The sequence below is a fragment of the Corapipo altera genome, unplaced genomic scaffold (assembly GCF_003945725.1).
Source record: "Corapipo altera isolate COAL_440 unplaced genomic scaffold, ASM394572v1 0, whole genome shotgun sequence".
NCBI classification, from domain to species: Eukaryota; Metazoa; Chordata; class Aves; order Passeriformes; family Pipridae; genus Corapipo; species Corapipo altera.
In genome coordinates, this window is record NW_020884872.1 from 58,062,062 (window position 1) to 58,077,292 (window position 15,231).

Below are 15,231 nucleotides of genomic sequence, written 5' to 3' on the forward strand. Positions count from 1 at the left end.
GGAGATGGGTTACTGATGTCCTTGTCCATAGTATCATGTTTTTATTTCAGACTGACTTTGTATACACTGCATATACATAGTGCAAATGAATGGGTAGTGGTAGTTTAAATCTGCCTTAGGATAATTAAAGAACAGGGTAGTGAGATGATAGTGACTTCTCTGACTGCAAGCTGCTACACAGGCATAATTTTTTAAAATTATTATCTAGGACACTGTTCAGAATGACCATTTGCTCTGATATCAGTGATGAAGAAGAGGGAAGGAATATGTGTTAATGCATGCTGGGGAATGGGTGGAGAAAGAGAAGATGGATTGGTAGTGTGTAGTGAGAAGAATGTTAAGGTTTACATTTTGTCTCTTTCCCTTTAAAATACTTAAACTTTCTCAATAATGTCTTTTACCACTGCTTATTAAGTTGCAGTTAGATTCCTAGAACTGTAGAATGGTTTGGATTGCAAGAGACCTTGAAGATCATCAGTTCCAATGCCTGTCATATATTTGCATACTTTTTTTTAATCTGTACTCAGTATTGTTTTGCTGCAGTTGAAAACTCTAGGTATAGTGGAGTTCAAAAATCTGTACTGTGCAGTTAATGATTCATTTTCTTAAAGGCCAAGATTATTATGGTTAAATTATTGGCTCTTTTAGAACAGTCTGCCAATGTACATACTTCTGACAGTGATCAAGGGATTCCCCTGAAGCTGTGGAGTTACACCCTTTCTCATGTCCTCCTCCTCAGCCCCCTCAAGTGCTCTCTGCCCCCACTTTGGAGTTGGGAGGCATTGTCCAAGTAATTTTCTCTAATGCAGAGTATATGATCTCATTGCACTTTATTGTAGTGAGCCATATTAAGTATGAAACCAAATTATTATTTGATTGTGGTACTTAATGAATCAGTATTTTGTTAGTGCTTTTGTCTTTCCTATGGCACCCCTTTTTCTGTCTGTGTATTTTACATGTACAAGAGAGAGAAAAAAAAATTAAAAGATTGAGTCATAATAATGAGTCAAGATACATTGCCAGAAAAGCATAGGTTGAATATGCTGTGATTCTGAAATCTGCATTTAATTCATCTGGGGGGAAAAAAAAGCTTAATGCTGTACTGAAGTGTGACGTTGTGTGCTCACCCAAATACTTCTATAGCTTCTCTTCAACAAAGTTGTGCAGTTGCCTATTCCAAGTACCATTAGAATGCATATTTTTGGGTACCATATATGATTCTTCTGTTATGAAGGCTGCTTAGATATATATGCATGCTTTATTTTATAAAATAGAATGAAAGAACTTGACTGGTAAATGGAAATTCTCTGATGACTTGGAAGAAGGATATTCAAACATCGCCCAGCTAGGAGTAGCAGACTGTTACAGTAAGTCACATCTTGATGGCAGTTGTGTTTCTGTTGGGCTGAAGTCTACAATAAAAACAATTAAGAAATAAAAGAGTAGAAAATGACTTGATGTGCATGTGTAAAATTATATGTATGAAGTAATAGTATGCTTGGCCATCAAAAAAAGGAGGAGCAAAAACGCAGCTACGCAGTATTAAACTCTGGCCTAGTTTGCTAAATGCTTGTGGGGATTTCAGTTATGCAGATACTAAACTATGAATTAAGAATCATTTTAAACTTGGGGAAATAGCTGTTTGGAAGAGTAACTACACTTAAAAAATACGGACTCACTCTCAGTTGCATTCTATAGAATGTAATGCTTGACTACAACCTCTAGAGAATGGATTTTGAACATGTGCCAACAATTAAGGACTTTACTAGGCATCTCTGCAGTTTTCTTTATGTTGGCTGTGTCAACCTTTGTCACATGCACTGTGGTTTCCTTTTTGTACATTTTGGTAAACTGCAAGATGGAGTTTGACTTAATTTAAGAGTATGTAGAAGTAACAGCAGCATGGAATGTTTGTGAGGTTTTTTTTTAATTTTTTTTTGGTGGCTAAAAAGCTATTTAGTAGAAAATACAATACTTTGCATATAATATACAGCTAAAACCGGATAACTTTAGGTACAGATCTCTTCAGTTCTGCTGCAAACTAATTTTCAAATCTCGCCTTTAAAAGAAAACAGAAGGAAAGGAGACATGTTGGACTTTAATAAGAGAGTTGATCTTAGGAATTTACAGGCAGAAATGTTTTATTAAATATAACAACTCTTCTGAGGAAACACTGACCTTTACATTTATTTGGTGCAGAAATCAGATCAGGCAACTAATTTCATGGTAAAAGAGTCATGTCAAGAATATATCTGTTGTATGTTGTCTTACTTCAAAATAAACTATGCACGTTGTAGATACCAATCATATACAGAAATGTTCAGTAATGATCCAAGTGGTGGTGTTTTTTTCAAGAGAATTCATAAGTCTTTTCCAGCCGTAATGATTCTATGGTAGTGTCTTGTGTGTTTGCCTGAGTGCGTGGGAAGCTATTTTTTATCTGCCCTGGATTGTGGTTATTTTTGTCAATGAAATCTTGACTCAAGTGAAGGAAAAAGGGTCCTGTGACATTCAGTGTATGGTTAGACACTCTCCAACACAGATCAGTCAGTGGGGTAAGTTTCTATTTTGGTACAGATGTTTGATGTCTTGTCTTTTTCCCTGTTCTGAATAATTTTGTGAAAATAATAAACCTAGGCTAGGAATAGTCTTTTTGTGGTTTTGTATGTATTCTTTTATGTGTGACTTTTGATACTGTTTTTTTGTTCTTGCACACAGCCTAAACCAAATACTAATATTTCAACAGGTACAGAATGACAGTCAAACACTGCACACGGGTATGCCTGTGAAGAGGCACTGCCAAAGTTAATCGTGTCTAGTGCAGAAGCTGGGAGTTCTGGCTGATCAAAGCACGTAGGTGTGGAGGTGCTTGCATGGAGGGAAGATAAAGGGACAACTCAATGCAAACAGTTTTCACTTAAGCAGAGCAAAATGATACATTTCAAATGGCCTTTACCTCAGCTGACTGATAAACGTTTTTAAAATAAAACTTGTGGTGGTCTTATTTAATACTGAAATTTGGGTGAATTTGAAGCGCTAGTCCAATAAGGAAAAGTTAAGTCAGCAATTCTTCAGAAAACATTTAATTAGCTAATGAAGGACAGCATGTTTTGTATGGTGGTAGCAGTACAAGATGATCTAGAATGCTTTTTTCGTGTACTGTTAACACATACTAGGTAAAAATAAAAGTGTAATTCTGATCTAAAACATCACTGACTGCACTGAGACTTTTTAAACTTGTATCTTGAACCTAAGAGTCAGACTGTATATTGCAGAGCTGTTATGGTGTGCTTGCACATCACTTGCAAGTCATAACTAAATCAGTTTGTCTCCAGTCTCAACAACTCATGCTAGACAAAAATAAGCCTCAGTTGCATCACAAACTTCTTAATGCTGAAGAACTAACACAGCATTTGACATCACTCTGTCTTAGCAGTTAACAGTTACTAGAAAATTCATTCCAGTTTTGTCTGTAGAGTTCTTACTGCTACTGAAAATGAGGAAAGGATCAAGCCCGTTGGTCAGAGTGCATACTAAATTTATAAACTCTAGACCCTTTGTAGAAATTAGGATTTGGTATGGAAAGTAACCTAGTACGTGCTCAAATCTGAAATGCAAGTTTTGAGTACTTTCCAAAATTAAAATTCGTGAAACCAGTGACTTTAAAAAAAGTAGGTCCTTTGTTTAGCTTTTATTTACCAGTGTGTCCATATTGCCCTTTGTTAATATTAATCTATTAAATATATATATATGTTGGAGTAAATAATTGCACGAGAGGGGCTTTTTTGCTGTATTTGAGTTCCCAGAGGTCCCAAACACCAGAGGAAAGTCATGGAGGAGATGATCAAGGGTCAACAGCTACAGGGAAAAGCCTTGAGCTATTCTCATCTGAAGATTCAGATTAGACCTCACCCTACCTCCACCCAAAACCCCATAAAATTAGGGCATCTGGTGTGGTGTGGCTGTTGAACAGTACTGGAATAACTCCTCTTAACATTCCTTATGTGTGGTATTTCCACTTCCAGGTTCTGCAGATACACAGTCTGAAAGACTTTGACCAGAGAAGTGTAGGAATTACGTGAAGATTGAGAACTCAGTAAGAAAAGTGGTGCTTAAAAAAAAAGAAATTGTTTAAGAAATTTGTGTAACCTAATTGCTTGTAATTGGAATCAAATTAAATTAAACTAGCCATGTATTAAGAACTACAAAGTAAAGTACAAAGGCACTGTTCATACAAGAAACTACAAGTTTTATGTGATTTTTTTTCCAAGTTCAAGGTATACATAAATACTGTAACCTTTACTGCTACAGTTAGCTTTCTTAAGCAGAAAAAGTGAACAAATAGGCATCATATGATGTCTTAAAAAAAAGTTGTCTGGATTTTTTTTTTTTTTTTTTAAATATTGGCTCATGCACTCTACCCAGAAGCACAGAATTTCTCTAAGACTGAAAGAAGGTCTGTTTTTATGACAGAAATGTATGTTGGTGCCAGTGAAGTCCGTTAATCTGATTTAAAACATGGCTTAGTTAGGCCAAAAAAGGTTTTCTCTCAACTGTACTTGGCACAAAAGCTGACAAGAAATAAAAAGCTTGTTAATGAAGATATTTAAAAATATTCTTGCAATCTAAACAGCTTTTAAAAGGGCAGAATAATTATAACATTGTTTAGCAAATACCCATTTCTTTAATTGTATAAAATTGATGCATCTATTAATGGGAATTATTTTTACAAGGTAGTATTTTCTATAATCAACTAATCATTCAATTTTATACCTCTAGTGTTTTCCTGCTGTTGTATATGTGCCAAGAAATACTGGCTGTGTTTCTCAAGTTATGTGTTGCTGCGATAGCTATATATAATTTCAGAATTCTTTGTCATGCTGAGTTCAGAAAAGCCATAGCTTTTTGCCTTTCCTAAACTGGCAGTAGGAAGGGTCGTTGAGGGATTGGTACCTATGCCAGTCTCGAGTAGGTATTGTCTGATGCCTTGTCTGATAAAATAGACAGTGCTGTGGCCCTCTGGCTTTTAGTAGGCCTTTAAAGAAGTTGAGCATGAAACATTTATGGAGAGAGGCCTGATGCTTTAAAACACATTCTGAAATTTAGAAAGTCAAGATTCCTACTGTTCTGTTTGTTGGCACGTTTACCTTTGACTGAAGGGTTGCATGACAATCTTTCAAAATCAACACTTTGACCAATGGTTTTGCTGCCTTTTCTCCATCTTGGGACTGGATAACATTATCCAGTATAGTTGTTATTATGTTCAATGACTTCTACCCCTCTCTCCAATCAAATCTTCTCCCCCCCAAAAAAACCCCAAAACGAAACAACAACAACCCAGAAGTTTTGGAAAACCAGCGGTTTTTCTTAGTGTCAGTAGCTTGCAATTTAAACAGCCTTATATCACTCTTGTTGATACTTTAATACACATGCTATGTTGGTGCTAGTTTCCAGGTGAAAGATGTTTTACTAAAATGTGCTGTTCTTCTAATATTTATTTTGAATAACAGTTCAACTGGATGGTGGCGCATAGATTCTGCGGTGTGTTTGCAGTCTGCACATATTTCTAGAGGTATGATTAATGGCAGCAGGACAATAACTACTTAACCTAGACTAAGTTTCATTTTAAGAATTGCAAGAAGTCCTTGTGGCTAGTTGCACCTTAAATCTAAAAAAGTTGCATCTTGCTTTAAAATTTTGATTTGAAGGTTGAGAAGTATTTGATCTGACTGCAGGTAACTTGAATCAGGTATGTCAATTTGTGTTTTGTTTCCATGTTATTTCACTTGGATACTGCAGTTGTTGGAGCTGCAGTATTAGAAATAAAAAAGTATTGTTGCTTATATTCTATACCATTTACCAAATATGGAGATTCAATTTTTTGCTTGTTTTGCAGATGATATTCTGTAGAATTTACTCACAATTATTTGAACTTTTCCTTTCTTGACTATTGAGCTTCTGCTCACTGATGCGGAAAAACAGAGATTAGTCTTCACTCATGAATTGGCCGTGAAACATGCCCCGTAGAGAAGGAAGGTGGAAGAAAGCACTAAAGGGAGTTTTCATCCCGGGAGTGTTTATCAACAGTCAAGTCACTATGGAAAGGCATTGCAGAGATTCCTTTCTTTGCCCAAAGGAGATGAGAATATTGATTATAGGATTCCTTACTGTCTTCCGCATGCTCACAAACAGAACTACCATTGCCTTTCCTGACTTTGTCTGTATCTGAACATCATCGACATGTTTGTTCTTGTGTCATCACAACCATAAATTCTTCCTGCTCCAGCTAAAAAGAATCCCATCAGAGCCTGCTCTTGACGTAAATCAGCAAACTTGACAATACGGTGACTGAGAAGAACTGTTGGATATTCAGCTGCTTAAGCTAGTTTAACATCTCAGCTTGGTAGCATGAATTGCTTCTGGTGATTGATGTGAGGCAACAAAAAAACTTTCCCCAAAATTCCTGTAGGAGGGATTCAGGTACTTTCTATGCTCTTTTCCAGACCTCTTTTTTTTGTTCTTTTAAATCTTCAGAAGAGCAAAGGAGTATTCATTAACATTTCTTATCTCAAAATACAGGAAGATTTTGTTTCAGCCTGTAATACGTACATGTATGTAAGAATCAATCAGGCTACTGGTTTTGATAGCTAGAACACAGAAGTTACCAACCTTGTTTATTCTTTACAGTTCAAGACAAGTCTGTTCAAAGGAAAAATTATGTACAAAAGATTAAAAATTAAAATATTCTCCTTTTCTTGGAGAGATACCATGACCTTGATGTAAGAAGAGGAATTTAAAAACAAGTCATTCCTAACAGCATGCTTCAGATTGATCTTCCAGAAACTGTTAATCTGTTTCTGTAAGGAAAACACCAATAGATGAAATCCTCATAATACCTTTTTTCTTTCCTTATATTTCACATTGGATCTTTGTCTCTTCTGCTTACGAAGAGACATGACTCAAATAAGACCAAATACTCCTCTCTTCTACGCTCCTGATCTCATACAGTTTAGTATATTGAAGGCTATTTGGGGTCTTTTTCCAGTGAGCAGCATCTTCCGCTGTGAAGGAGGTTTTCTCACAGGGGCCCTAGGCAGATTCTTGTTTGAAAGAAACCATGCTGCTTCATCTGAACTGATTTGCTCTGATACCTTCTGAACTGGAAAGGAGTATTGACTTCAGAAGTATTAGTAAGCTTCAATGCATCATCAGAAATTGAGCCTGTAGTGCTGTGCATGGCATTGTAATTATGACTTGTAAGTAATTAGTATTAGCAACTTGCAATACCTTGAATCTCAGGGACTTCTCAAGTTATCTGGTTAAAAAGAACATTCTATTCACAAGAGTCTTTTAGAAGAAATGTGCTTTTACTGCTATTGTCCTTTCATGACATTTCTCTTAACCAGCAAATACAGAGCAGTAAAAACTTGGATTCAACATGTTCTGTTTATTGCATTTTCTCTTTCCTTTTTATCTTGTGTCCTCTCCTTTACTGGAAGAAGGGAGTACAAACATCAACCTGGAGACATCTCTTGGCCAAGTACATTTATGTGTGTGTTCATCAGTTATTGTTTCCTAACAGGAAGACCTCCTTTTACAAAAACACGCATATGGGATGAAAAGACTGAACCTGACTCTCTAATCTTTGAAAGATGGTCTGAAATAATCAAAAAAGCAGTGGCTTGTCAAATGAAAAGGTATAGGAACACATCTTGGTCTCATGTTGTTGAGAAGTCATGAAATTGCACTCAGAAACAACTAATCCTATTATTTATGTGAAACTATTTAGAATAAGACCTCTTACCTTAGATTGAGATACCATCACCATATTCAGTGTCCTCAGAGGAACCAAGAAGTAGAGTATCCTTCTGCATGCACAAGCAGTTTCTCTGGAAGCAGTTTGTTGATTTTTCTGTTTTAATTACTGTAACATATCATGGTCTGTCCTTGATGACTTTATCTGTCACTTTAAAAGAAAAAAAAAATCCTGTATGCTCCTCAAACTGCAAAAATTGCTGTGGTTTTAATGACAAAACCTAGCATTTCTTTCCCCATCTTCTTGTATTATTTTAAGCACAATGAAAGAAAGCTTCTTTGAACAGGGGAAACTTGTAATTGAAGAACATGTGAGGTACCTAACCATATGAAGCTATTTTGTTTAGGTGTGTGCTCTAAAGGAGAGGATCAAGAAACACCACCAATTGCCCCAAAATGAATTAAGTGAAATTTCATCAAACATAATGAGTAATGTACCTTCTTGGTTAACTATTGGATCATACTCTACCTGGTGTCTTAAGAGCAAAGAAGAGCACTCTAGGTAAAATGATGGTGCCTCATCTGAGGCACACAGCTCAGTGGCTGCCCTACATGCAAATGCCATACACTGTGCTGTTGTGCAGAAGGTACTGTAATGGATAACAACCAGTAAATGCATACGTGAGCAGCTGTGCTTATAACTGTTTTCAGTCCAGTGACTTCTGGTTCTATTTTGTTGTATATTGGCTCCATGAAACTGATAAAATTTCACAGGAGTCTTAGCAGCTTTCAGTATTTGTGAAGAAAATTTCAGCTCTCCTATGCATTATATTTTTGTCGTTCAAGTAATGACAGTTAAGTCCTAGGACATCTAGGTTTTCAGGGAAAAAGAGGAATATTTTAGAAATCCAGAACTTGGGTAGGTTCTTAGCTTCCACAGCAATCATCATGTGCCTGGGTTAAATATGAGTTTGTCTTAGCAGCATTAAACTGCTGTCAGTGTTAGATCAACCTGACTTTGCAAATAAAGTAGAAGACTTGAGATTGGAGTAAGGCCTTTACAGAGGAGTTGGGAGTGGTGTTAGGAAGTCATTGGTGAGGGAAACATTCAGGTAAGTATGATGATTTTTTTCTTGAAGAGATTATGGGGAGACGTTCACTGCATTGCAATAGATGCCATTTTTAATTCATTTGAGAGCAAGTGAACAGAGGAGAGATTTGGATTTTTTTCCAAGAAATGAGCACTTAAATTTTTTTTCACCCCCACCTACATCTACTTGCAACAAACTGAGAGAACTTTCTGGACAAAACATCTTATGATTGATCTCATCTGTTGGTAGATGTCTTAAAAGTCTTGAAAGTTCACAGCTCAACACTATGGGTTTGGGGTTTTTTTGGCATCAGAGCATGAAAACACTGCATGTCTAGTACCCATCTCTTGTCATCCTCCCCTATTGCAGTGACTATGTGTATGTCTCTGTGTGGCAGAAAATGAGGAAATGCAGGTCATTATCCAAGAAGTTACCAACTAGCACTTTTCCTTCCCCTCCAGTCCTTCTGCCTCCCTATCCTGGAAGTATGGAGTCCCTGCCTCAGCCTACGGCTTCATTCTTTTTCCAGCTGCCCACAAAAGTAAAGAACCAGTGTGAGAGTTTGAAGAAAGAATCCGCTCAGAGGACTGAGTCTCAAGCAAAATCTCCAGGTTGCAGACTCAGAAAGAAACTTCCTTTGGGGAAGGATCTGCTTCCAGGATTTGCTCGTCTCTTTTTCCTTGGGCAAACAGAGTTCTTGAAGCAAACAACAGGGTTGCAGGTAGGTAGGGCCCCTTTGAACTGCCATCCGCTCAGGTGTGAAGGATGGACTTTATGGTGTTTCTCTGTGCATTTTTTTGTTGATGTTGCCTTCCACTTCTCTAGGCTGAGAGAGGGAAAGAATGTGAGCAGCATAAAGAAAAAGTGTGGGGGAGAGAGAGAGGAGAAAAAATGCTCTGAGCACTTGGAAAGAATGTTCTTTATGCCTCTGTATAAGCTTCCTGTCCATGGGTCATATTTGTACTTCAGTTCTGTGAAGCACTAATGACATTCTTGGTGTGACCCTTCTCTAGACAGGAAACTACATCAAGTAGAAACTGGTGGCTGGGGCCAAGATAAGGCCAGTGATTGTGTATGGCCCCATAACCACGCAATTTTCGTCTCCTCCCTGTCTCTTTACACTAGTGCTAGGTTTGAATGTGCTGTAAGGTGGAAGCTGCCCAATCAGTTTGAAATCTGACTGAATTCCCAGCACTGAAGAAGTTCCCCAGTTCTAAATGTGTAAATACATTCTTCCTTTTGAGGAGCCTGTGGCTGCTGGGTTTGTAAAATCCTGTTCCTTTGTCCATGGGAAGGAAAGAGACTGGAATACTCTGATTTAAGGGGATATGCTGCTAACCCACATGATCAGCAATCCCTCAGGCCCAAAGAAAGGGAATCAGCTCAGGTAAATTCTGCTTTTCTCGCTTCATGCTGTGCCGAGCGACAACCTCTTCCTTGCAAACATCAGTAGCCCACAGTCAGACCTTTTTTTTTTCCAGCTATGTCGTTGCTGGCACAGGAAGTTTATTCTAAATTCCCTTTTGATTTTTAGCAAAAGGAATCACTTGAAAACTGGCAATGAAATTCGAAGGAGATTTTACCAGTTCCTCTTTGGTGCTGAGTTGAAGTCATTTGGAACTATGTTACGTGCATTATTACTTTGGTACATCTTGTGACTCTTCTCTCCCTCTTCATTCCCTCCAAATTGCTTCAGGACACCTTCTAACCTTTATACTGCATCACAAGCCTTCAGCAGAAGATCTTGACAGCCATTTATGTTGCTGGAAGATGACTGGGTTTGGATCTTGGCCTTCCTTAAGCAGGATCTCCTGACAAAAATGGGAAATGACTCCTTTTTCCATCACACAGAGCCACCCTAGAAATGGAGGCCTAGGCAGAAAGTTACTTCTAATGCATTGTTCTTTAGGAAACGTTCCTTTTGTTACAGTGTCATATAGATGACTTTTATAAAACCTAAACCTGGCATCTTCCTATCTGAAGATAAGTCAGTAAATCCAAGATTAAGAGTTTACAGGTCTAATAATGTGATCGGATCTTGCTGTCCCTTCCATAGGAGATGCCACGTGAATCTGTGAAACAGGGTTCTGCTGTGGTTAAGACTGTTATATTTGTAAATATACTTTTTCTACTTACATTAAAATGATTAGAAATAATATTAATAAAGCTTCTTTTGAAAATGCTGTTTAATTAGGCTTCTACCTCTCCAGGTCTACTTAAAAATAAATTTAAGCCAAAATGTCACAATGGGCAAAATGGGAAGTAGTGCATCTTTTGAGGTTTCCTGTGGTTTTATGTTGCAAAAAGGTATGTTGGAAGTGTTGAGAGCTATGAAAGTGGAAAAAACTTAACTTTTGCTTTAAGAGTGAGAAGTTATTTGTTAGAAAGCAGAAAGCTTTCAGTTGTTTCTCCCTAAGGTATTCTGTAGCTGAACTTAATTAAATATCTTGGGAGATCTCAAATAAAAACCTTATGTTTGGCAGTAGTGAACAACACATGCACATGCCCATGTACTTTTGTTGTTCTCACTATAGGAAATTAGTTTTGAAGAATAGGACTGACTTTTAATGTTTAGATTAGGGAAGGGGAAAGTTTTATTCTTGAGTTGAGTGTGAGAATGGGTGGCAGGAGTGTGAACTAGACCCTCTGGCAGTAGGTAAAGAGCACTTTTATTTTTCTGTTTTCTGCTTCTGGCAATTGGAGTAAAGTAGTCAGATGCTTGTGCTTGAATCCAATTAATTTCTTAAATCAGTTACCACAAAACATTGCTTTCTAACTAATGCCTAGATCTTTTGTTATATTCACTAGCTTATTTAAATTGTTGAATAGTCTTAATATAGCCCTGAGGCTACTGCCTCATGGCAGTTGTGACTTCTTACTATGCTGGAATGCATTGCAGTCCTAGTACATTCTAAAAATAATTGTTCAGATGGTGCTGTTTAAGTACATACTTATGTAGTGAGCCATTTTCACTGAACTTTCTGAAATTTAGCTTTCTGTTGGATGGCTTTTTAATATTTTTTTTTTATTGTGAATATCAAACTTCTTTTGTCTTGCTGCTTCTGTGGTTATCAAGTAAAGTGCTGAATTTATAACATGGTATTTTTGGAAACTGATAGTCTGATGCATGTGTTTAACTATGCAACCACAGTAACACTTGTGAACTTTGAAGTTTAAAAAGAAATCAGTTTAATGTATCAAATTCAATTCTATTTTCTTATAATATGTGGAAATGTGTATGTGATGAAATTAAAATTGAGTAGTTGTTACAGGTACAGACATGAATTGTATGCTGAACAGGAGTAATCTAGAAGTCAGAAGCTGAACATCTGTGAGTCTCAGAAATGAATACTAACATCTGTGGCTAGAGATCTGTGCCAACAGTGCTTTTAGTTGAAAATACCTGTTTTTCAAACTGCTAGTCCAATTAAGGTCTGATACCTTTTATGCTTAATAGATGTACTTACCTCAGCCACAGTTTTTGGTCATTTTGTTCTGTAGCAGAAGATAAATTGAGGACCATCAAATACTTACGAATGCTGAATACCTACAGTAAAGTAAAACAGGGGCACTGAGAACTGTTTCTCACGTTACTGTCTCAGTTGCTAAAATGACTTTACTCTTTCCCATCAAAATTAGGGGGGAAAAAACCCAACAAACACGCCAAAACAAATGCAAAAACCAAACATAAAGGCCTCTTGCTATTCTACAGTTAGTATTTTGATATTTCCTGTCTATCACCATTGTGTTAGTATGTTACTGTCATGCTCTGAGTTTTACAGCTGGAATCCTGGGTTCTTGATACATCTTTAGAACAATAACTCCTGCCTTTGTGTTATTAAATAATAAAGATGTCTAAAACAATTTTCTTCTTGTTTATATTGTACTTAACATAATTGTATGAGTATTAAGTGACTCTTTGGATAAACTCCAGAATGCCAGCAAACATGGAAAAACACTGTACAGTTTTAGAGGTTTTTAATCCCCGGTACTAACAGAATTTCACAAAATAATCTTGTAGTGTTTCTGTTTTTCCTCTTTCTTTTCTCTTTAAGATTTCCTTCAGCATTTGAGCTACCTAACTCACTTCATGTGATCCTTAATATCTTCTTGACCAGATGCCAGCTCCTCCTCAGATTCAGTCAATAAAATCCTGTTTTTTGACAACTCTTTTTTTCCTATCCTAGAAGACCTATCTTGTTTAACCTGAAAGTTTTGCTTTCCTCTTTTCACCTTCTGTCCACCCTCTGTGGCTGATGCTGCAGCTCTTTCTCTGTTACAGGATGCTGTGAGAGTGAGGAAGCATTTTGTAAAGATCAGGAAATTTGGGGGGAAATCTCACTGATGTTGCTACTTCAACCAGAGTTGAACTTGTCATTTGTGTGAGAGATGCTTTGTAAGTTTAGTTTCAGGAAGGGACATGTATCAAAAAGTATTCCTTTTGTAAACCAGCAAATTATGTTGATTTTTATAAACAAAAAAAATGAGACTAAGGAGTGTAGGTTCTAGGTGTTGCTGTCCCCTTGCTTTATAGGAAGGGAGGTGGTAACAAAATATCAACAATTTTCTATGAGTTTCTGAAAGCCAGGCTGGTTTCATTAGCAGTGGTGTGCTCGAAGTTGGATTTTATTCTTTCAGTCCTGTTTGTAGGACACTGGGATTTGAGCAGGTAGCAGTGACAAAAATATTTTTTTCTGATCTTATTTTTAATTGAGGAAAGGAGATTCATACCTTGGTTTACCAGACCTGAGAGAATCCCTGATCCTTGAAAGAATGACTGTGATTTAGGGGTCAGTTCAGAAAAAGTGTTTCTAATAGAAGGCTGGAAAAAGGCATTTTCTGAAAGCAGTGGTAAGAAATGATTGAACCCTTCCAGTTTTGTTTGTTGCATGGACTTTATGAAGAATTGGCGGCTACACGGCTCCTAAGACAGGTCTGTAAGTTGATGTCAGCAACATGAGGTGAGTTGATGGGTTGTTGCAGGAATTGTTGGGTTTTGCCAATCAGATTGGGTTGTCTAAATGTCATGGAAGGCATGATGAATTAACTATTCAAAAAATAGTTTTGAAGACCATATTAAGTTTGTGATTCTTTTGCTGATGACAGTGACACTACCTGATCACTTGTAAATTTTTTCAAAAGAATATAAATGTACTGTTCTCCTGAACTGTGCTTTATCATGTTGTTTCATTTCCTTGATCTGCACTCAGATGAGGGGCTTTCCTTTGCTCTCTCCCTGGTAGAAACTGAAGTTTCTTGCTTTTTTCCGTGTACTGATGAAATGGAGGCCAGGAATATGCGTGGGTTTTAGGCTACTGTTACAGAACAGTAAGTGAAGAAATCATACCTTGCACAAATGGGTATCACTTTTACAGGGGCAAAATAACATTTTTTATCCTTATGGAGGATTGTAGCAGATTGCACAAACAGTTAGAGGGGCATGTGGCTTGGGGTGATTTTCTTATCAGTAACTACTTCAACAATTTCAACGTTAACAGTATCTGACCTCCTCTTACCAAATTCAGGTAAATTCTGTAATTCTGAAGTAAATGGCTTTTGAATAAATAACAAAACTTTTATGGTTATAATTGGATTTAATGTGACCATAATTGACTTTCAAAAATAGAAATGTGATTTATAAAGATTTCCCCAAAATTTAACTTTGTCCTGACTTGAATTGAGGTTTATTCACCAAATGGAATTACTTTAGAGCCCATATTAAAGCACACTTGTCTGTTTGAGTGTTTCAGAGGAATTTTCGCATACCTGCTGCTGGTAGGCATTTGTAACTTTTCAGAATAGTAAAATTTGGTATATTTTTTAAAAAAACATTTTCCTGGTGTCTGGAAGTACTTTCTGTTAGATGAGAAAGCATGAAAAATTAATTTGCAAAATCTTTGTGTGTATAAACAATGGAGAGAGGAAATCAGACTGAAGTATGTAACAGTAAATGAAGAACAGCTGACATCAGCATAGCTCCTGTGTACAGATGGAATGTTCCTCGGTGACTTCACGATTACAGTGAAATTGAGGCTTAGATAGATACTGGAGTAGTGCTGGAACTGGACTAGCAAGCAACCAGCTAATGTAGGTTCTCTCCCTTATCGGGCAGTAGACTTGACAGAAAACCATCTGAAGCAACTAAGCCTTTCCCCCCTGCAATGATGGTAGTAAAGTCTGGATTCACAGATTTATAGCTTGTGGTTAGGTTCTCTGGTGTATAATAAAGTACTTTTATTATGCCTTCGGCACTGGTTGTGTTTATCACCTGATGGTGTCTAAAACCTGAATTAATGCTACAGCTTTTTTTAAGGGGAAAGTAGGGACAAGTTAGAAGGGCTCCTGGACTTGTCCATTTATTTGTATGTAACTTTTTAAGAGCTTG

The 15,231-nt window shown here is 37.0% G+C and overlaps 1 protein-coding gene and 1 long non-coding RNA gene across 3 annotated transcripts in view; both read left to right on the top strand.

The window, feature by feature from the left end:
• The window catches only part of TSC22D1 (TSC22 domain family member 1), a 92,936-nt gene that overhangs the window by 28,877 nt on the left and 48,828 nt on the right, over window positions 1-15,231 (top strand). The gene's annotated exons all lie outside the window — the stretch shown is intronic.
• LOC113950068 lies at window positions 1,966-12,542 on the top strand. Its single transcript, XR_003528655.1, has 4 exons — window positions 1,966-4,096; window positions 5,511-5,572; window positions 9,376-9,567; window positions 10,543-12,542. It is a non-coding gene; the product is annotated as an uncharacterized LOC113950068 (long non-coding RNA).